General features: G+C 36.3%; 1 pseudogene; it reads right to left on the bottom strand.

Annotated features, from left to right (window-relative positions):
* Positions 1–1,464: 1,464 nt before the first annotated feature.
* Positions 1,465–19,543, bottom strand: LOC105798052 (UDP-glycosyltransferase TURAN-like; annotated as a pseudogene).
* Positions 19,544–24,928: the final 5,385 nt, after the last annotated feature.

The raw sequence follows: 24,928 nt of genomic DNA on the forward strand, positions 1-24,928 counted from the left end.
TATAAATATATTAGATATATAGTTAATATGTTAAATTATAATAATAAATTTATTTTAAAGCCATTTCCCTCAAATCCAAACATGCATATCCTAGTGTCACAGGATGTGCAAAGGAGCCCGCGGCCAGGGCACACTTTGATCCCTCTTGTTCATTGGGGGTCATTTGGCCCGACAGGACTGACCCATTGCTTGGGAGAGACTCAAAGCCCATCTATTTGAATCCTGATTAAATTGTAAACACTTCAGTAAATTGTATTTTTACTAGGATAATTATTGTAAATCCTAAAGGATAAGGATGAATAGAATTTAAATTCCTTAGAACTCTCTTATTGTAGATGAGAACTAATCTCAACTATTAGTGTAATTCGATCTATATTGTTGGACTTGGGAGAGCTCAACTATAAATAGAGTCCTCCCCCTTCATTTGTATTCATTCCATTCTTGAGTTAAATAATATATTTAAGAGTATTTACTCAAAGTGTGCATTGCTTTCTTGTTGCTTTTCAATTATTTCATTGCTCCTTCTTTTTGAGTTCGCTTCCGCTTTATTTTCGATGTCCTAGAGAATTTTTAAGAGAATTTTCACTTTTCGAGAGTTAGGCTGACTTAGGCGGATTTGAAACAAAGAAATTGCCTAAGGCTGCACGGTTTGCCAAACTAAAGTTCTAACCTCATGACACTAGTCAAACCCAAGTAAGAAGTTATCCCAAAATGTAAAAAATAACAGCTCAAAATGTAAAAATTATTTGCTAGTTTAGGATGTTCGACTACTATTTTGCTACTGTTCTACTGTTGTTTTGCTATTGTTTTGTTGATGTTGTATTGCTATTCTAGTGTTGATTTGCTAGAGTTTTAGTGCTAATTAGATGCTACTTTATTTTATTTTATTGCTATTGTTGCTATTATTTTGTTATTTTGTTAATGTTACTTGTGACTTTATTTTAATGTATTTTCAATGCATTGGGAAACATTTATTTTAGTGATTTTTAATGTATTCAATGAATTTTTTAAATTTGTTTCCACACAAAAAAAAATATTAAAAAAATAATATGGGCAAAACAGGTTAGACTTAAGCTTTTAGATTTCTATTTGAGCCAAGCTTAGGATGAAAATTAGGTTCATTTTTTGAGCCGAGCCTGGACAATGGAGATTAATATAAATACTAAGTAAAGGCTTGACATGGTCCACGAACAGATCTAGATAGGATGACCGTCTTTTTTTAATGCAGGTAATTCTATATGCCATTCTGATTTTAATGATGCAAACCATGTTGTTACCAATTAGTGTATGTAATACAATTCATGAGAAGGTTTATTTGGACTTTATGAAGGATTTACGAAAAATCTCTCTTGTCAAATGAGAGGAAGTATGCCAACATCTTAAAGCTAGTGGTTTTAGGATTGAGGAGAATGCTAAAGAAAAACATCTCCTTGATCTACAAGTTTGGAGTGAGCCTTGTGACAAATACGGAATATTTTTGGGCTTAGGTTCTTAGGCAAAAATACTGCATGATTGATACTTGTCGTATACCGATTCATAGGGCTAATTGCTCTCTTTTTTGCTTTAATGCGTGTTTGGAGTGATATAAGGCAAAGTTTCGCTTGGTCAATAAGAGATGATACTAATGGGTAACGGCTTTGGGTAGTACTTCAACAATGGTTCACACCGAACTGGTGTACATGAAGGTGAGGCAGCTGTCAAACTTCCAAGATGACTGTTGGCCTATTCCAGATACTTGGAAACTATTAATTCCACAAGGTATGCATAACAAAATTTTCACATCTTCCTTAATTGAAATGCTCCTCTCTCTTTTGTGATTGTGTTACCAATGGTGCTTTATATTTGGACTGTTCTATTGGAACATTTGGAAAAAAAAAAACAGAAACGAATGGGTCTTTGGAGCTGAACATGTGAGCATGGAATAGATCTTAGCACACTCTTGCTTGGACTAGACACATTTTTTTGAATGTAGTAAACGCTGCACCAGTATGGAGATCAGCAACCAGGCAGAGACACTCGCCAGCTGAGGATCTTCAAGGAACCCCCTGCAGCTATTGTTGTAGTAGCCTGTGATTTGCAATTCGTCCCAAATGATTTATATTGTAATGTTTTTGATTCATTAAGACATTAGACGTTTTGCCTCTTCACCATTAAAAAAAACAAGTATATAATGACACTATCCAGTCGTTCCCATAGAAAATTTGATCAAAAAAGAGCATGGCAACACACTAGTATAGAACTTAGCAACACAATAGCTGAAGACTCAAACAAAATAGACAATTTTTGTAAAATGGAACAAATAAATATCAAAATCTTCCTGAGCAAAACAAAATAGACATCGACCTTCGACAAGGATATGCACATATATATTCATATCCACATCGATTTGTGGATATGTATGCATGCATACACGTATGCAGGCATGTATAAACATGTTTTCACAAACAGTTATGCATTAACGTAATCTGAATGATCGTTAAAATGGAGCCGTGGGTGATTTTTTCCACTATGATCAGCTGGTAACAAATCACTAGCAACCATGTATTTATATCAATTTAATAATAATACATTTCAGGGGTTGAAGCAGTCAAACACCCTATAAACATGAGAAATCCAAACCATGCGATCATATGTATGCTGCCACAAATAAAAACTTCCTGTCATTTTGGAACCATAAGGACTACAATCTAAAGAGTTCTAACCAAAGGGTTGTGATATTCCCCGGGAAAATTGGAGTAAGCATATGTCCCATGAAGCAAACACTTCGACTAAAAACTAACATATCTGGCAGAGGAAGTTGGCTGGAATGGCTAGCTTTGACACAAGATGGCTGAAGTTAAGGTTATTTCAAGTTTCTGGATATGACCTGCTAATTGAAGTCCATTTATTCAATTAAAAATGGGAAAATTAAAGGAAATCTTTCATTAAAAAGCATGCTGAAAGGGGTAATACACCCTGTATGGTAGGAAAAGGAGAGAAATGAATAAGACATAATTTGTTGAGAAACATCAGATAAGGGGAAGTAAAATGTGAAGGGAAATAGAACAAAAAAAAAGCTTAAGGATGAGTTAAATAACCTCTGATATTAACGGCTTAGCATGTTCTTCCCACTCAGCAGCCCATCTTGCTGAAGAACCTGTTTCCAATGCACCGTTCTTGAGAGATTTCAGAGCATCACATTCATTTGGAAATCCCCTGAAGAGCATCTGCCAATGTTGATGTGTAAAATAGAAAACCAAGGAATATCAGAAACCACCATTCTAACAGTCTCAGGAAATGTAAGTCACAAAATAACAACGAACTATTTAATTAGTTATTCTGGTCCCAGTTTATAATAAGGTTCAACAGCCAAACACAAGCTAACATGAGATCACATAGAGACATTAGATTCCAAATCAAAGAATTTCAAGGTCCAGGGGGTGTAAATCCACCCCAGACACACCTAGGAGAAAGGCATTAATATTAATGGTGATGCACCAATAGGCTGTGGGAAAGAGAAATGCAGAGGATTTTGAAGGAATTTTGCATATGGACAACAGTAGGAGGTTATTTTATTCTTTTTTATGAAAATAATTGTCAAGCATCCAACCTAAAAAACCAATTGGTAGAAGGTGGAGGCACCCAACTTTAATATAAGACCACAGGTAACCTAATACTTGATGGATGTGGAATGTTACTGCTACACACTTCCCCTAACGTGTAGCTTATAGGGCCTAAGGAGCTATGGTTCGAGGGTCATCATGATGCAATCATGAGTAATTGTTCAATTTCAAGGAATTTGTTGATGTGGATTAAGTTCATGAGATTTTCAACCTACAAGAGGAGTTTGCTGCAATGAATTGTCAGTTGCAAGTATGGTGACCAGACCGAATGGTTGAATCGTGAACCAGTAGTCCAACTGGTATCATAAAATCAACAAGGGTTTAACTGGTAAAAACCAATCAAACCGGTTAAAAAACAAATTGTACTAGATTGAAGCTAGTTTAAATATTTAATTTTGAGGTTATAATTTATAAAATGAAAGTTTATGTTTCATCATTATCTATTGTGTTTATTAATATTTTTTTCCTATTTTTTATTTTTTATAAATTTTGTAGAATATTTTGAAATTTTTTATTTTATCATGGTTGAACCGGGAATAGATGGTCAAGCCGGTTTGACCACCAGTACAACATTGATTGCAAGTGGAGTAATTTTCAATCGATCCAATAGTGCTCCAACAAATTATCTAGATCTAGGTGAGAATGGATGCTTAACAAGAACTATTATGATTCCTAGGCAGGGTTGTATCAAGATATTGAGCATCATCCACTTTTATTTGCAAGTACCAATTGCCTTTGTCAAGTACAAAACACTTACCAAGAGCTCATCCACTAGCTCTGATGACGATGAAAAGAGCAGACCATTTTTCTCAACCTTCACAAGCTCGTCAATGCTTCAGAAGTCAAACCAGTAGCAGATAGTAATAGACTTTAGCATTAAAAGGTATCGAATTATTAGCCAATAAACCATGAATGATAAGTGCACAAGTTTACCAAGAGTAGGAAACAGCGCATACTGGAAGTCCACAACCAAACATATCCACCACCTACTAGCCAATACAAGTTCAGTGAGTGATAAAGGTTTATCGCTGCAAATGTTTTTTTCTTAAGAAGGCTTTAACAGGAGCTCCAGAATGATATACCTTCATGGGAAGGTCTAATCCTGAGGAGGAAGTATGCCAATAAACACCTAAATCTGCTGAACCTGTAAAATGAAGCAAGAATATGGATGTAAAACAGGTACTATGAAGCACTTCTCCCTTCTTCCTAATGAACTATGAGGAAGAGAAAATAGATTACGAATATCATACCAAGAAGCAATGGATATTCCTCAGTTGACAGCCACATGGTACGAAATGCAACACGTTTGAGGTTTAGCCTCTTTATTTTCTCTTCGTACTTTTCCTTTTCAGGACCTTTGCCTAAATGAATATTGGAAATTTTTAAGCAACAATGGAGCACAGAAGCAGATACTTCAGGGACATACAGTACCATTACCTGTAATGATGAACAACAACCTAGGGTACAAGTATTGCTTTCCACCAGAGATCTCCTTCCAGAGGACCCCTTCATCAGCGGAATCATTTTCATCCAGTAGAGCAGCAAGTCATCTATCATACATCACCGCTGCTTCCAATAGAATCTCAAAATCTTCATCTGGCGTCCTGGAAAGATATTATTCTCGAGAATGAATCACTAAATAGATTTATAAATACTCACCACGCAAAAACGAGCATGTGCATACTTGAATAAAAGGAAGGAAATGGTTGTAATTGAAATTAAATAATCTTAAAATAGGATAGGAGAAACTTCTACAATGAGCATAACTATACTTCAATAAAAGGATAAAATGGTTGAAAATGAAATTGAGTGATCTTAAAATAGAACAGAAGATAAACTTCTTCCATATTAAGGAAAAGTTACTGTAAAAGTCAATTTTAAGAACAAAACTTTAAAAGTTTTAGAGAGCATTTAATAAAACGGTTCTATATTTTATTAACTAAACAACTGAATTTAAATAGAGAAATTGGGAAAATAATTCCCTTATTCTAATAAACTACTAAAACATAAAATAAAATATTCTTAGAATATCTCAAATGATTTATTCTAAGATTTATCTACCTAAATAAGATTTATCTACTAAATAACTTTAAAATATATCCCAAAATGTATGAGTTTTACATATTTCAACACCCTCCCTCAAGTTGGTGCATATATATCAATCGTGCCCAACTTACTTACAAGAAAATCGAAGCTTGTCTTAGAAAGCTCTTTGGTGAGTATGTCAGCAATCTGTTGTTTTGAAAGAACAAACGGCATGCACACTTGGCCTTCTTCAATCTCCTCCTTGATAAAGTGTATATCAATCTCAACATGTTTAGTTCTATCATTCTGGACTAGGTTGTCAGCAATACTAATAGCAGCTTTGCTATCACTATACAACTTCATTGGTGAAGTTATTGGTTTCCTCAACTCTTCCATAATTCTTTTTAACCACATCATTTCACAAATTCCTTGAGCCATTGATCTAAACTCAGCCCCTGCACTACTTCTTGCTACAACATTTTGTTTTTTACTTCGCCAAGTCACAAGGTTTCCCCAAACAAATGTACAATATCCTGATGTAGATCTTCTATCTGTTATTAAGCCTGCCCAGTCTGCATCTGTATAAGCTTCAATTCCTTTTTGTTCGGATTTCTTGAAGAATAAGCCTTTTCTAGGTGAACTCTTCAAGTATCTCAGAATCCGAAACACTACTTTTTCATGTTCCTCCATTGGGGAGTGCATAAATTGACTCACTAAGCTCACCGTAAAAGTTATATCTGGCATTGTATGTGATAAGAAAATTAACTTACCGACTAATCTTTGGTACTGCCCTTTATCAACTAATCGACCTTTATTTCTGAATTTTACATTTGGATCAATTGGTGTGTCAGCTGGGTGACAACCACTCATCCCAGCCTCTTTTAAAAGATCAATCACATATTTTTTCTGAGAGACCACAAGACCCTTCTTTGATCAAGCAACTTCTATTCCAAGAAAGTATTTGAAAGAACTCAAGTCTTTGATCTCAAACTCCAATGCTAGGTGCTTCTTGAGACGCCTTATTTCATCCACATCATCTCTTGTAAGAATGATATCATCGACATAAACTATAATAACTGCTATTGTTCTACCTCTTTGTGAGTGTCGATAGAACATTGTGTGATCAGCTTGCCCTTGTGAGTAACCTTATTTTTTAACAACTTGAGTAAACCATTCAAACCAAGCTTGAGGAGACTGCTTTAGACCATACAAAGATTTCTTAAGCTTACATACTCGAGTTCCAAATTTTTCTTCAAAACTTGGAGGAGGATCCATGTAAACTTCTTCTTCAAGTTTCCCATTTAGGAAAGCATTCTTCATATCTAGCTGCTGTAAGGACCAATCAAGATTAACATGAATTGATAAAAGAACTCTAACAGAATTTAATTTGGCTACTGGAGCAAATGTTTCAAGATAATCTATCTCGTATGTTTGAGTGTACCCTTTAGCCACCAGTCAGGCTTTGTATCTATCTAAAGATCCATCCGGTTTGAATTTGGTTTTGAACACCCAGTTACAGCCCACAGTTTTCTTCCCTACAGGTAATTCTATTGTTTTCCATGTACCTATTTTTTCAAGAGCACACGTCTCTCTAAAATAGCCTCCTTCCACTCAGGAACTTGTAAAGCATCTTTCACATTTTTGGATATTTTCATAGTATCAAGACACGAAACAAAGGTTGAGAATGTCGAAGACAAGGCTTTATAGGACACAAAGTTAGACATGGGATATTTGACAACATTTCTAACACCTTTTCTTTTAGCAATTGGAATATCTAAATAAAAAAATTCATTGGTTGGATTATGAGCTTTACCTGGACTTTTGACAAGATCTTGCGGGTCGATTCTTGGTGATGAATCTGGTGGATTCCACTTTCTTGATTTAGATTTCTTCTTGAGTAAACAGTTAACTCCTTTGTTTGTTCTTTATTCTTATAATCGTAACATACAATGCCATTATTAACATACAAATGTTACGATCCAATTGTTGGTTATACTCTTTTTCATTAACAACATTAACATCATTAATTTCTGTGTTAATAATAAATTCACCTTCCCCATTATTAGAATCCCTATGTTGTATATTCCTAGTGTTTTCTTGATCAATTATAAAATCTTCCTTACTATAATTCCCTTCCTAAAGATTAGAATCAAAGTAAGATTGCGTTTCAACAAATGTGACATCTAAGGTAACAATAATCTTCCTATCAATTGGATCGTAACATTTGTAACCCTTTTTATTAGAAGCATAACCAACAAAGACGCATTTTTTTGCTCTAGGATCTAGTTTACCTTGATTGTGAATATGAACAAAAACACTACAGCCAAAAAATCGGAAGGATAAATCTGTGACCAATTTAGAGTTAGGAAAGTTATCTTTAAAGAGATTGAAAGGAGTTCTATAGTTTAGAGTTTTACTAGGCATTCTATTAATAAGATATGTAGCTGTTAACAAGCCTTCACCCCAAAGATAATGTGGTACCTGACTAGTGAACATCAAGGCTCTAGTAACTTCCAAAAAATGTTGGTTTTTTCTTTCTGCAACCCCATTTTGTTGTGGTGTATTTGTACAAGAGCTTTGGTGGACTGTACCATGTTTGGTTAAGAAAACACCTAATTGGTTACTAAAAAATTTCCCACAATTGTCACTTCAAAGTACTTCTATTCTTACACCAAATTGTGTTTTCACCATAACATGAAAAGACTAAAACACATTTTTAACTTCAGACTTATCTTTTAATAAAAACACCCAACAAATGCGAGTATGATCATCAATAAATGTGACAAATCAACATTTTCCTGAAAAAGTTGAGACTCTTAAAGGTCCCCAAACAACACTATAAGTTAACAAAAAAGGTTTGGAAGCTTTATATTTTTGAGGTGGGAAGGATGACCCATGATGTTTAGCCAATTCACAAAATTGCACAGTGATATGAAAGACTTTTACTTTTAAATAGATCAGGTAACAAATATCTTAAATAGTAAAAATTAGGATGTCCAAGCCTATAATGCCAAATCATAACCTTATCAAAACTAGAAGCAGAATTTAAACATAAAGTAGTTGTTGGTTGACTTAGATGGTCGTCGTCAAGAAAGTAAATTCCACCAGATTCTTTAGCATTGCCAATCATCCTACCCGATACTATGTCCTAAAATTTACACATAGAGGAGCCAAATATAACATGACAATACGAGGACTGGGATAATTTATTGACTAATATGCGATTACAAGCTAGATTTGGCACATGTAAAACATCATGTAAAACCAAGGAATGCAAAATTTTAACAGTGCCTTCCTTGACTATTGCCGAGAACGACCCATCTGCTGCTTTGATTTTTTTGTTTCCTGCACAAGGTGTGTAAGTTGAAAAAAGAAAATGACTACTAGTCATGTGATCACTAACTCCAAAATCAACGATCCACGTGTTTGTTTTACAAGGCTTGGCACTGAAAAAATAGAAAAATCAGTACCTGATTGGGCAAAGGAGGAAAAAGGATTATTGGATGAGTTTGGAAGATAAGAATTCATCAGAAATTGTGGTAATTGAAAAAGCTTGTGTAGATGCTCTAGTTTTTCCTTAGTGAATGGAGACCCTTCTAGAGAATTTTGGCCCTCATAATTTTCATTAGTTGTTTCAACGGTAAAACTTTCTTCCTCTGTTTGATTGCTAGATCTCTTATCTCCAATGAAGGCTGTTTTAACCATGATGCTACTAGAGATAACCTAGCTCAGATGCCATGAAAGTTTTCAAGAGAGCATTTAATAAAACTGTTCTATATTTTATTAACTAAGCAACTGAATTTAAACAAAGAAAAGAGTCATAACCTAATAGGGAAAATAATTCCCTTATTCTAATAAACTTCTAAAAGAGAAAATAAAATATTCTTAGAACATCTCAAATGATTTATTCTAAGATTTATCTACCTATATAAAATTTATCTACCTAAATAACTTTAAAATATATCCCAAAATATATGAGTTTCACATATTTCAACAAACTTGTCAACTTGAGCATTTTCTATATTCCATAGACTAACATCTATTAGCATATTCTTCCCATTACCGCTCTTATTGGGTAAAAGTTTAATGAGGCTAGAGCAACTAAGGGTACAACAAAGAATAAAAAGAAAAGTAGAAATATTGAGTGCAAGAAGTCCACAAATAGGGCATTCATAGAGGATGGTCTCACCAGCTTGTACTGCTTACAACAAGAGCCGGCCTATATGTCTTCAACAAGATGTCAGTGTCAACCTGAGTTGTAAATTATGATTCATTTTAGTCACCTGCCCCAATTTCTGTAGTTACTGCATGAGGGTAAAATCATTCAAAAGTGTTCTTTAAGGCTGCTAATAAAAATAAATTTGATTATTTACTAGACTTACTAGTAGTTACACAATCTTGAACCCCAAGAGGGTGACAAAGATACCTATTTAATCCGAAAAAAACTAAGAATGAAACTCCATTACAAAATAAATCTTAGAGCACAAATCTTTATGAAAACTCAATAACATGAATCTCACATTATGTTTCTCCTGAAGTGAAGTTGGACAAAAAAACTCAGGAGGCTGATCATATAAAACTGTGGCTCTATAAATTTAACCACATGTAATATAATTAGACATTTTCCCATAACATTTCATCAGAAACTGAAAATAATTAACCAACAATGAGCTGGAAATCTTACCTAATTCCCTAGTTTTGAGCTAATTCAAGTTGCATTTCCCTTGTTACACATAGGGAACCGTTTGCTATTTGCCCATAACGCTTCTCAAACCTAAGCAGATACTTAAAATTCAAAACCAGATCCATCCATCGCACAGCTCCAGAAAGGTCTCCTTGACAATACCAAACAGGAGGCTTATAACTTACCAACGGTATATTGAGACAAATGGGCTACTTCTTCCCACAGACAATCCAAGTAAGGTATATCCAAAATTATGCCAATCAACAATAAATGCCGACTTTCTCAATGAGCTCACCCACTTTACAACCATTAATGTTGGAATAGAAGGAGGATTCTACACAAATGGATGAAATATCAAGAGAGTTTCAGAGGGGAAAAAAGAATTTCTTAAAACAATAAAAGAGCAAGACCTAGCTAAATTTATGTAATGAAAAATTAGGCATCTACAACCTTTAAAACCGATAATAAGGAGAAAAAAATAGCTAACTAAAAAATAAGAACTGATAACCACAGAGATATTACAAGATGCTAAAAAAGACATGACAAACTACAGAACATTACAAAGTTTCACCTAAGTCTAAGGTAGAAACTTGGGCAAGTAGTGGCTTTAAATGAAACATGAGATTTTACCTCGTGGAGTAGACCAAATCCAAATAGGATGCCATACATACCAAAAACAAAATTATGATAGTAAGGTTCCATCACCACCTATCCATATTGGCCTAATATGATGTAAATGCTACCACATGTATATTATGAATAAAAGTATAATCATCAATGTAATTCAAAAAAGTTTTTCCATAAGAATATGGATCTGTTGAAGTATGGTCAGCATGTAGCACCAAGAGCAGAAAGGAAGTAAGCCATGCAGGCCGAGCCATGCAGAAGCTGCTAGAGCAAGTGCAACTGTTCATTTTTTGTTTATTTTGTAATATTTAGTTGATGTAATGTATTTTAGTTCATTTTGAATTATGTTAGGTTGATGATTGATGTAATTTGTTGATGATAGAGTTGTTAACTCAGCCTTTGTTTAAGTGTGCAAGCTTGTTTTTACAAGTTTCAAGGTATTAGTGGTAGTAGGTAGCAATTAGGTGACCTTATGCTGACTTTGACAAGCTAATTGCTTGATTTATGTATTGGAATTATGCCATTGAAGAAGTTGAATGAATTTAGCAAAATTTTCTTCCACATACTCTCTAAATTTTCTTTGCTTTTCTTTCATTCATTCTGTTTCAAGTTCGATTGTTTCTTAAGCAAGCCTCAAGCCTTGCTACTCAAGTTTCAGCAAACTTGCGTGTTTCTTTGTTCTCAACACCAAAAATTGGTATCTAGAGCTGTAATCTTAAGGGACTTGTTACTTAGAACAATGGCCACATCAAGCTTTTCACCAACTGTACCACCAGTCTTTAATGGAGAAGGCTATCACATATGGGTGGTCAAAATGAAGACCTACCTGCAGGCTTTCGATCTGTGGGAGGTGGTCAACTTTGATGTTGAACCAGAGCCAATCCAACAGTGGCTCAGATCAGGCAGCATGTTGATGAAAGGACCAAAAGGCACAAAGTGATGTCTTGCATCTAAAACTTAGTGTCAGATGTGATCTTTATAAGGATGAAACACCAAAGTAGGCCTGGGACAAATTGAAAGAGGAGTTTCAAGGGACAGAGAAGACAAGGCAGCAACAATTGTTGAACTTGAGAAGGGACTTTGAGAATTTGAAAATGAAGGAAGAAAAAACTGTCAAACAGTACTCAGACAAAATTATGGTTGTGGTAAATAGCATAAGGCTTCTTGGTGAGCAGTTCAATGAAGCAAGAATAGTGGAGAAGGTGATTTCAACCTTGCCTGAGAGGTATGAGGCAAAAATTTCATCCCTCGAAGACTTAAGGGATTTGACCAGCATCTCCTTGACAGAGTTGATCAATGCTCTTTATGCATAAGAGCAAAGAAGAGCAAGCAGACTGGAGGAGCACCAAAAAGGTGCCTTTCAAGCAAAGACCAAAGCTGCCTCGAGCACTTCTGCCTACAAAGGCAAAAATACTTGGAGAAACAGGCCCAAGTTTGATGCTGCAAGAAGAGAGGACCAACTTTGCAAACATTGCAAAAGGCCTGGTCATCCAGAAGAGAAAGGCTGGTTTAGACCAGATGCACTATGCCAAATTTGCAAGAAGAGGGGGCATGTTGAAAAGGTTTGCAAGAGCAATGACAAACCAAGGCAATACCAACCCCAGCAGCCAAAGGCTGAGGCTCGAGTAGCAAACGAAGACAATGACAATGAGGAGCAAGTTTTTGCTGTGTCATGCTCAGTTGCTCAAGAGAAGGTTACAAATGGCTGGCTCTTGGACAGTGGATGCACCAATCACATGACACCAGATGCAACCATCTTCAAGTCCTAGGACAGAAGTTGCAAAACTAAGGTCAAGATTGGTAATGGTCATTTTATAAAAGCAGAAGGTAAGGGTGATATGTTGATGAGTACTTCTACAGGTAACAAACTCATCTCAAGTGTGTTACTAGTGCCTGAAATCGATAGAAATATGCTCAGCATAGCTCAACTGTTGGAAAAAGGATATTGTGTAGTGTTTAAAGGCAATGAGTGCCAAATTAGTGATCCAAGTGGATCCAAATTCATGATAGTCACTATGACTAATAAGAGCTTTGTAGTTGATTGGACAAAAGGCTCAGACACTGCCTACACAGTCACAACAGATAAATCCAAGCTTTGGCATCAAAGACTTGGTCATGCCAACTACATATCAATGGACCAGCTATGCAAAGATGATTTGGCTGAAAACTTCATTGGTTCAGTTCAAAAACAGGAGGTTTGTGAGGTATGCCAGCTAGGAAAGCAAGCTAGTCTCTCATTTCCTTCAAATCAGGCTTGGAGAGTCTTTGAAAGGCTGCAGCTCATGCACACTGATGTGTGTGGCCCTATGAAGATAGAATCATTGAATGGAAGTAGGTACTTCATTCTGTTTATTGATGATTTCTCAAGGTTTTGTTGGATTTACTTCTTGAAGCAGAAATTAGAGGTAGGCTCAGTGTTTTCAAAGTTTAAAATTGTTGGTGAAACTGAAACAGGCTGCAAGCTTAAGACCATAAGGTCTGACAATGGGAATGAGTACACCTCAGCTCAGTTCCAGGCCTTTTGTGATGAGGCAAGCATCAAACACCAACTAAGACCTATAATCCTCAACAAAATGGTGTGAGTGAGAGAAAAAATAGAAGCTTAATGGATATGGCCAGGTGCCTGCTGTTTGAGAAGAATCTGCCTAAAACCATGTAGGCAGAGGCAGTCAACACTGGTGTGTATATTCAAAACAGGCTTCCAACTAAGACCTTGGCTCATAAGACCCCATTCGAAGCCTGGCTCGACTTTAAACCTTCATTGGCTCACCTAAGGGTTTTTGGAAGCATATGTTATGCTCATGTACCAGTAGTGAAGAGAGACAAATTGGGGAAGAAAGCTGAACCTAGTATACTGGTGGGGTACAGCTTAGTCAAAAAGGGCTATAAAATCTTAGATCCTTCAACAAACAAGGTGTCTATAAGCAGAGATGTGGTGTTTGATGAGAAAGCGTGATGGAACTAGGAGAAGAATGAACCAGAGACAGTTCTTGAAGACCTTGTAGAAAACCAAACTGAGCCAGATCAAATTGGTCCTGAAATGGACATTGATGATAAACCAGTCAGACGCACTAGACCATTGGCTGAGATTTATGAAAGGGTTCAAGTAGCTATAGCAGAACCAACTTACTTTGAAGAGGCTGAAGCTCAGCAAGGGTGGAAGTAAGCAATGGCTGATGAAATCAGCATGATTGAGAAAAATCAGACTTGGGAATTGGTAGAAAGACCAGACAAAAGGAAGATCATTGGGGTGAAATAGGTCTATCGAGCCAAGCACAATGCTGATGGTAGCTTAAATAAGTTGAAAGCAAGGCTGGTTGTTAAGGGGTTTAGCCAGAAGTATCGTCTGGACTACCTAGAGACCTTTGCATCAGTGGCTAGACTTAATACCATCAGGCTGTTGATTGCCTTAGCAGCACAAATGCATTGGAAAATCCACCAGCTTGATGTAAAATTAGCCTTTCTCAATGGATTTCTTGAAGAAGAGATCTATGTTGAACAACCTCAGGGCTTTGAGGTGGTTGGTAAAGAGCACATGGTTTACAAGCTAAGGAAAGCCTTGTATGGCTTGAAACAGGCTCCAAGGGCCTGGTATAGTAGGATCGATAGCTATCTAGTCAGTTTGGGATTTGAAAGAAACAAGAGCGAGCCAACATTGTATGTCAAGAAGGAAGGGGTACAAGCACAACTCATTATGTCTCTGTATGTTGATGACTTGTTGGCGATAGGAGGAGACCAAGCAATGCTAATTGATTTCAAGACCAAAATACAGCAAATGTTTGAGATGTCTGATCTAGGAGGGATGACCTACTTTCTTGGCATGGAGGTGTCTCAAACACAGGATGGGATATTCCTAAGTCAAAAGGCCTTTGCCTCCAAGGTTTTGACTAAGTTCTCCATACAAAACAACAAAGGAACTAAGACTCATGTTGCTTTTGGAGAGAAGCTATTGAGCAATGGTGAGTTTGAGAAGGTTTGTGAGACAACCTATAGGAGCTTAGTTGGTTGTTTGTTATATCTAACTGCCACTAGGCCAGACATAATGTATGATGTTAGTTTACTCTTGAGGTTCATGCATTGTTGCAATGAAAGTCATTTTAAAGCTGCCAAGAGAGTACTCAGATACATCAAGGGAACTTTGAGCCATGGCATGTTGTTTGGCAAGTCTGAACATTTGAAGCTATTTGGATACAGTGACAGTGACTGGGCTGGTTCGATGGATGACATGAAAAGCACCTTAGGGTATGCTTTTAATCTTGGTTCAGCCATGTTCTGTTAGAGCTCGAAGAAGCAAACATTAGTGGCTCAATCCACTGCTGAAGCAGAATATGTTGCAGCAGCAAGTGCTGTCAACCATGCCATTTGGCTAAGAAAAATTATGGCTGACTTAAATATGCATCAAAGGGAAGCAACAGAGATCTTTTGTGACAATCAATCTGCTATTGCAATTGCAAAGAATCCAGTGTTCCATGGAAGAACTAAGCATTTCAGCATCAAACTTCATGTTGTTCGAGAAATGGAACAAGCACAGGAAGTGAAACTAATTCATTGCAATTCAGAGGATCAACTAGCTGATATTTTGACCAAGCCCCTTAGTCCAAAAAAGTTTGAACACTTAAGAAAGAAATTAGGAGTTTGCAACATGCTAACCAAGGAGGAGTGTTGAAGTATGGCCAGCATGTAGCACTAATAGCAGAAAGGAAGCAAGCCATGCAGGCCGAGCCATGCAGAAGCTGCTAGAGCAAGTGCAAATGTTCCTTTTTTGTTTATTTTGTAATCTTTAGTTGATGTAATGTATTTTAGTTCATTTTGAATTATGTTAGGTTGATGATTGATGTAATTTATTGATGATAGAGCTGTTAACTTAGCCTTTTTTTAAGTGTGCAAGCTTGTTTTTACAAGTTTCAAGGTATTAGTGGTAGTAGGTAGCAATTAGGTGACCTTATGCTGACTTTGACAAGCTAATTGCTTGATTTATGCATTGGCATTATGCCATTGAAAAAGTTGAATGAATTTAGCAAAATTTTCTTCCACATACTCTCCAAATTTTCTTTGCTTTTCTTTCTTTCATTCTGTTCCAAGCTCGATTGTTTCTTAAGCAAGCCTCGAGCCTTGCTGCTCAAGTTTCAGGAAACTTGTGTGTTTCTTTGTTCTCAACACCAACAGGATCATGTATAAGCATGTACCATAGGAATTCTCTTTCTTTAACAAAAAAAAAAAGACTTTGCACATTATTAAGAAAGAATGGCTACTAGAGTTTGGTTGAAGTTTTCTCCTTGTTAAAATGAATGTTTGAAAATGAAAAAACTGAGCAACAAAATTTATTCACACATGCACAGGTAGCAAGTGTACACTCCAACCATTGGCATGCTCATACAAAAATAAACCCAAAAACACATAGAAAGAAATTTGTTGCAGTAGTGTGAGATAACTCTAGTTAAAACTCATTTATGAATCATAGAAAGCTTGATGAATAAGAATCAGTAGGAAAACAACCAGAAATCCAAAAAAACTCATTCATACATGTAGAGGTAACAAATGTACACCCAACCACAAGCCTGCTCATACAAAAATAAGCCCAAAAATATATAGGAAGAAATTTGCTGCAGTAGTGTGAGATAACTCTGGTTAAACTCATTTAAAAATCATAGAAAGCTTGATAAAGAAGAACCACTGGGGAAACAACCACAAAACTTCATAGGGAATACAGTATGCACAAGGTCCCTTGTTCTTAAGATAAATGAAGAGGATGTCATTCAAGTATTCTGTACAGTACATATCCTTCCCCTCTCTCCCCCACCCCAACAAGTCTTTTTCCTAATTTAAATGGAAAAAGAAAAACAACTAATTTAGATATTGGTCCAAGGAGAGAAAAGAACCCCTATCCTTCTATCTATTCCTTTATTTATCTCTCTCTCTTTTGAAAACATTGCTCATAAGTCATAAGCCTGCCACTCATCGCTTGAGCTTTAGAAAACTGTTATTTTCGACCTCTTAAGGAATTCATAAAAGGAGCTAATTTGTGGTTAACCTCTAACACCATGATAGTACATCAAAATCTTTGAAAGACAGATTCCACTGAAAGGATTCTACAATTTTTGGTGCAAAAGACATAACAACATTCCGTAGCAGTTAGAGTAAGACTATTTGTTCTAAACAATATAGAAAACAGAACTTGAGATCTCTCTAGTGGAAAATAGAAGCTCACCTGCACTATGAAGGCATCAGGAGGAAGAACTTTGAAGCAAAGAAACCAAAGAAGTATTACAAACTGAATGATTGGCTTCAGTAAGAGCATTAGTGGGTAAAGTATCTTCGGTAAGCTATGAGAGTGTTTTTGCCGTTGTATCTTCGAATTAGTTAAAAAAATTAAATAATAGCCTAGTAATAATACCTTAGCCCCATGATACTCCTCCAGACAATACCGTTGTGTGAATATGAATAGATTCATTCTCTATAACAGCAGAGTGGGGTTCGGAACCTATCAAAATATTTAAATTCGCATTCAATTAGTATATTTATTAATATAAGAAATTCTTAAGATAGCCTATCTACATTTAGAGTTCGAACAGAATAATCTTTCATATATAGTGCATATGGAAAGTTTGGGTTCACAAAATCTCCATCCTACAAGAAAATTTTCCTAACTTTTTTTCTTATTGAAAGTTGTTAAGTAGTACACATGATTCTCTCCTATTAACTTTACTATAAAGTAAACATTCGATGGCAGGAAAAAGGAAAGAAAAAAAATAAGGTGTGCAATTTAATTCATTATTACGTCGAAAGGTATACCTCCATAAGCAACAATGTCCACTTCCAAAGATGCCTGCGAAATCAATTATAATGAGAAGAATAGACAACTTATTCATTTATTTAACTACCATTTTGTTTTAACGAAAGCTCTTCATGGCATTTACAAAAAATAAATATAATGTTTTTTTTCTTCATTTCTAAGACATAATTGTGCCTCCTAAAACAACATGCTTTCTTTTCCATGTTTCCTTTCAGTGTTTCTACTATATCTAGGACATGTTAGATAAGCATGTCATTACATGGGACTAGCATATACAGAGCATTAAATTTTATTACTTTTCTACTTCTGGAGTGTGGCAGATCTGTGAGGACTGGAAGGTAGAGGATGCGTATTTGGGCATATAAAAATTGCATATCAATAAGTACTGATCATCCTACACCAAGAAAGAAAAAAACAAAACAAAAAACAGAGTACTTATTTCCCATGAAACTTTTAATACAGGGCTAATTTACAAAAGCTAACCTTATAGAAAATTTCCTTTAACTACGACAATTGAAAGTATGATAGCTTGGAAGTTGTAGAAGCCGGTCTTTATCATAACTAATTTCTTCCATCTAAACCTTCTAAAAATCATGGAAATGGTTCAGGCCTATCCACCAAGGTGTAGGCATGAATTGAAGGAAAATATAAGAACCAAGGAGACTGGCAACTGTAGTAGAATATTGATGTCACATAAAGAATGATAGAAAGTCAACAGTCTTCTCCAAAGTATATAGAGGGCATAACCTGCAAAATGTTTGTACCAGTCATTGCTACCTTAATGCCTACATATGTCAAATCCTATAGATTATATCAAGCTTTGTTCCTACGAATATTAATTAAGTACTATAAAAAACAATGTAGATACATAGTTTAGGGGTATTCATTCTGTTCAAAACAAATGAACAAGTCTCCTGGCACAAACCAATTCCTTAGGCTCCACATGGTCATTCATCTTCTCAGTTTGCTCTTTTCTATTTGATTTAAAAAGGTACACTTTACTACTAAAACATAAAAGAAAATGGTAGAAAGCAAAATGTAATTGCTTAAAACTTAATAAAAGACTATGTACCCAAGAAAAGTTTAAAAGAAAAACAAATCATCAATCCTAATACAATTATTCCATATGAATCTAAAATGCGGTAGTTTTTGTCCAAGAATAAAGTTTAACAGTTTAACTTCTTATTCTTCAAAATGTTAATGTGTTTCCACATTCAAACTTATTTATTTTGCCTCCAACACAAAAGGCAAGTATAAAACCAAATACCAAATAAACATTTTATCATAAGGATTATTGTCCTTCATGCCAATACCCTTAATTATATTACATCATAAACCCATAATGCAAACATATGAGCGAAAATAACATCATTGCGTCAGTAAAGAAGTTGAGCAAGAAATTTGTGAAAACTAAACTCCATTTGGCCTAAAATAAACGTTTCAGCTTAACCAAAAACTCAAGCATATTAAAGCAAAATATTTCAAAGAAATAAAACCGTAAATCCTTATTACAGAAGAAAATTACTACAATACCTGACGCGCAAGGGAAAGGGCATGATACTGCATACGAGGGCTATGACCAAGATCTCCTAGAATCACCACGCATGCTGATACCAACCAGCCCAAGGACTCAATAGACTCCAATCGAGATCCAATCAAGCTACAAACCGGTCCAACTAAACGAGCTTGATCCAAGCAATCAAAGAAGCAAATTCGACTTTGGTGGGACAAATTTGGGAAAAGGCTTCCACCAATCGAGCTTGGGATTGCTCGTCGAATTCCCTTGCACTTTACTTCGAACTGATTTGCCATTTAGCTAGCTAATCTAGCTGCTGAATAAGTTTCAAACATTCTTAATTTTTTCGGTTTAATTAACTTTGTTTTAATTTTTTACAGCTTTAATTACATGTCGGAATGTTTTTGGTGTCATTGTTATTCGGTCATTATTTTTTCTTAGCATGCTACATATTTAAATCATGTCTTAGTATATTACACATTAAAATCATGTCTTTGTTTTGTCCATTAAGTATGTCCAATTTCGGACAGATTTATTGCATATTAGTAAATCAAATTTATTAATGGGTCTTAGTTTATTACATATTTAATTGTGTGTTTAATTTGTCTTGATGTTGTTTTAATCAAATGTTTAATTTGTCATAACAGGGAGCTAAAGCATGCAGCTGAACATTCACGCGGCTGAACATACATGTATTTAGCTGAATCAATGAAACTTATTATAGTGGAAGCATGCACCCGCATGTGCATGAACAAAGGGAGCTATTTTTCAGCTGGAAATCCATGCATCTAGCTGAAACATTGAAGCTAGTTAATGAAGGACCATGCACCCGATTGTGCATGTAACTTAGGAGTTGCTTGGTGCATCATTCAGCCGACTATTCATGAAAAAAAGAGTCAACAATTGTGAGCTGATCAGCCAGCTCCTATGACCATTCGGCATCCCATCTTAATTCATTTGCTGATTCATGCATTAAGGCAGAATTTATTTCAGCTAGTAAATATCTTTGGTTGAGCATGCATGAACGTACCAAGGGGGACGAAAGTGACCATTCGATTTGAGCATGAATCTGCCAAATTCAAGAACCAATTTTAATACTTTAAGTGTGAATATTTTAATTGTTAAGTGAACACTTAGATGCCGAATTTGAGTAGTCATTTTGATACCTATATAAACAGCTTGTACAAAACATTGTGGACATATTTTTGACATATATGAAATATAACTATGTGAGTTATTCACTCTAGTTTTTCTTTGAGATTCAACTTCACTTATCTAGCTAAGCTAGTGGCGTCAAACTTGTTTCTTTTTTGAACTTATCACTCTTTTGAGTGTGGCGTTCATCTTGATACTGTTTGGTTCCTATCTCATTAGATGGTGGGTCTTGGTTTGTTTTTTCATCAAACCATTTCACCTTAAAACTTATAAGATTCGGGTCCTTAATCACTATTAAGGGTTCTTTCTTGTTTTAAGTCCATTTATCCATCTTTCCATCAAACTATCTTTATTTTTATCTGTTGCTTATTAAACTATCTTCTTTAAATTTAGCTTTTTGTTAAACCAAAACGAAAACTACTTTATTTACGATCGGACAAACAAATGATTCAATTACATCCCGTAAGTGAGTTCGTATCATTTGGTATCAGAGCTTTTCAAATTAAGTAAGCTTTTATCGTTTTTGTACTCTCAAAATTGAAAGAGAAGTAAAAAAAAGTTCGATTAAAAAAAATTGAATATAAAAAAAAGTGTGACGGTTACGAATTCACTTACGAGATTTAATTGAGTCGTTTGTTTGCCCAATCGTAAATTACGTAGTTTTCATTTTGGTTTAACAAAAAGCTAAATTTAAAGAAGATAGTTTAATAAGCAGCGAATAAAAATAAAGATAGTTTGATGGAAAGATGGATAAACGGACTTAAAACAAGAAAGAACCCTTTATAGCGATTAAGGACTCGAATCTTATAAGTTTTAATATGAAATGGTTTGATGAAAAAATGGACCGTAACCCGCTATCTATGAGATAGGAACCAAACGGTATCAAGATGAACGCCACACTCAGAAGAGTTATAAGTTCAGAAAAGAAACAAGTTTGACGCCACTAGCTTAGCTAGATAAGTCAAGTTGAATCTCAAAGAAAAATGAGAGTGAATAACTTACACAATTATATTTCATATATGTCAAAAATCTGTCCACAATGTTTTGTACAAGCTGTTTATATAGGCATCAAAATGACTACTCAAATTCAGCATCTAAGTGTTCACATAACAATTAAAATATTCAAACTTAAAGTATTAAAATTGGTTCTTGAATTTGGCAAATTCATGCTCAAACTGAATGGTCACTTTTGTCCCCTTTGGTACGTTCATGCATGCTTAGCCAAAGATATTTAATAGCTGAAATTAATTTTGCCTTAATGCATGAATCAACAAATGAATTAAGATGGGAGGCTGAATGGTCATAGGAGCTGGCTGATCAGCTCACAATTGTTGGCTCTTTGTTTCATGAAGAGTCGGCTGAATGATGCACCAAGTGTCACGGACTTAGAGTTTTCGCCTAACAATCTGTACGGCCTTAGGCAGTTTCTTACTTCTAAAACCGCCTAAGTCAGCCTAACTCCTATAGTATGAGGATTCAATAGAATTCCTCTTTAAAACCAAACAAAAGTAACTCAAAAATCAAACAAAGATGAAAGAAGAACGAAATAAGAACAAGCCACAAAATATCAAGAACACAAGAGAGAGAGAACTTTGAGTGAATACTCTCAAGAATTCTTATTACTCTTCAAAACTCAAGTGATTTACAATTAGGGGAGATGCCTCGATTTATAGTAGAGCCTCCCCAAATCCAACGGTACAAATCAAGTACATCAATGGCTAAGATTGAAAGACATCTCCAAATCAAATCTCTAAGATTACAAAATCATATCTTCTAAGATTACATATCATATCTACGATTGCATATTCTCAAAGATTATGTTTCCATATGTGACAAGCTTGTAGACGGGCCTTCAATCTCTTCAAGCAATGGGTCAGTCCGATCGGGCCAAATAACCTCCTTCCCACTTGATGGATCACACAAATGCGTCATGGTTGCGGGCTCCCATGCTCAACCCATGACATTCTCCCCCACCGATTCTAGCGACGCCTTCGCCGCGTCCTTCGCATGGTACTGATCTATCTTGTCTTGAAATTGCCACAAGGCTTCGGCGGGTTCCCAACTTGTCTCACTATCGGGAAATCCCTTCCATCAGACTCGGTATTCATGCCACGGTCGATAGTACTTTCATCTGATTGCACAATCCACTTCGATTTTTTCAACCTCTTTATCATAGGTGACTTTTACCCCCATTGGTGTTCGTTTGGACTCGTTTCGTTTTGGGTCTTCTCCATCTTCATGGAATGGCTTAAGCATACTTACATGAAACACTGGATGGAGTTTGAGTTTTTCAGGCAACTCAAGCTTGTAGGCCACCTTGCCTACCTTCTTCACAACTCGAAATAGCTCTTTATATCGTCGCACAAGCCCCTTATGCAATCCATTGTGTCACAAAATCAGGTGTAGTTTAGCAAGGACTGAGTCACCAACCTGATATTGTACATCCCTTCGATTCTAATCCGCCCACTTCTTATTGTGCTTACTTGCCTTGTGTAGGCAAGCTCTAGCTAAATCTTTTTGCTCTTGCCAATCTCTTGCAAATCAATAAGCTACTGGATTCGGTCCCCTGCATAACGAGTTGTAACAACATTGGGTGTAAGTGGTTGTTTCCCTGTCACTATCTCAAACGGACTCTGGTTTGTCGGCCCACTTCTTTGTAAATTGTACGAAAATTGAGCCACATCCAACAACCTTGGCCAATCCCTTTGTGTGGCACTCACATAATGTCGAAGATACGTCTTTAATAACGCATTCACTCATTCAGTTTTCCCATTAGTTTGTGGATGCATGCTGGTTGAAAAGTTCAAGTTTGAACCCATTAACTTGAACATCTCCATCTAGAACCGTCCCGTAAATCATCCATCTCAATCACTGATGATAGACTGCGGTACTCCCCAATATTTCACCATATGCCTAAGAAACAAGCGAGCTGCCTCCTCAGCAGGACCCTCCTTGGTTGCGGGGATAAAAGTGGCATACTTGGAAAACCTGTCCACCATAACAAAAATGCTTGCAAATCCATTAAATTTAGGCGAACCCACAATAAAGTCCATGGATAAACTCTCTCATGGGCGCTCCGGAATAGGTAAAGGTTGTAGCAAACCAGCAAGAGCCTTCAACTCGATTTTATCTTGTTGGCACACGAAACAAGTCTTCACATAAGTCTCCATATCGTCACCCATGTGAGGCCAATAAAATCGATCCTCCAAGGGAGCCAAAGTGCGGTGTATACCCGGATGGCCAGCCCATCTTGAATCATGACATTCTTTCATGACTTTATTTTGTAAGTTCCCATGTTGAGGCACATATAGACGTTGTCCCTGAGTGTATAGTAATTCTCCCTCGAGCCAAAACTGCCTCGTTTTTCCATCTTTGGCAAGCTCAATCAAATTTTTGGCCATGGGATCGTGGGACAAGCCTTCTTGAATGCGCTATAATAAGAGACTATTGGGTTGGCTTATTGTTGCAAATTTTATCTTTCGGCTAAGTGCATCAGCCACAGTGTTGGCACTCCCCGACTTGTACTCCATACTAAAATCAAACTCCGCTAAGTAAACCTGCCAACGAGCCTATTTGGGGGACAACTTTTTTTGGGTTAGGAAATAACTATTTACAATATTATCAGTGAATACCACGAACCCGGAACCCAGCAAATAGTGCCTCCATGTACGCAAACAATGCACCACAGTAGTCATCTCTTTTTCTTGGACCGTGTATCTTCGTTCCGTCTCATTAAGCTTTCGACTCTTGAAAGTAATTGGATGCCCCTTTTGTATCAATAGTCCCCCAATTGCATAGTTTGAAGTTTGAAAAGTCCAATAAAGCAAGTACAGGTTGACTCATCATTGCTTGCTTTACTTGGTCAAAGGCTTTTTCGCACCGAGAGTCCCAATCTCATACTTTACCATTTTTCAACAAGTCTGTCAAGGGTGCAGTGATCTTGGAGTAGCTTTCAATAAAACATCGGTAGTAATTTGCTAACCCAAGAAAATACTGCAACTCTGTTACCTTGGTTGGTCGCTCTCAGTCGGCAATTGCTTGAACTTTGCTTGCATCCATTCGTATCGTGCCACCTCCCACAATATGGCCTAGAAATGGCACATCTCGTTGGGCAAATGAGCATTTTTCCTCTTTGACATATAACTCATTTTCCTATAGGACTTGGTACACCTCCCTCAAATGTCCCACGTACTCCTCAAGCATCTTACTATACACCACAATGTCGTCAAGATAAACAACCACAAAATGATCTAAGAAGGGTTGCAATACCTTATTCATTAGGGTGTAAAACGTGGCCGGAGTATTTGTCAACCCGAACGGTATCACTAGGAATTCAAAAGACCCGTACCGAGTCACACAGGCTATTTTGGGCTCATCCCCTTAGGCTACTCTCACTTGGTGGTACCCCGATCGCAAATCTAACTTAGTAAATCATCTCGCGCTACCAAGTTGATCGAAAAAATTTGCAATAAGAGGAATGAGATACCTATTATTTACAGTGATCTTGTTTAAGGCCCTATAGTCAA

The sequence above is a fragment of the Gossypium raimondii genome, chromosome 9, assembly GCF_025698545.1.
Source record: "Gossypium raimondii isolate GPD5lz chromosome 9, ASM2569854v1, whole genome shotgun sequence".
In the NCBI taxonomy this organism is placed as follows: domain Eukaryota; kingdom Viridiplantae; phylum Streptophyta; class Magnoliopsida; order Malvales; family Malvaceae; genus Gossypium; species Gossypium raimondii.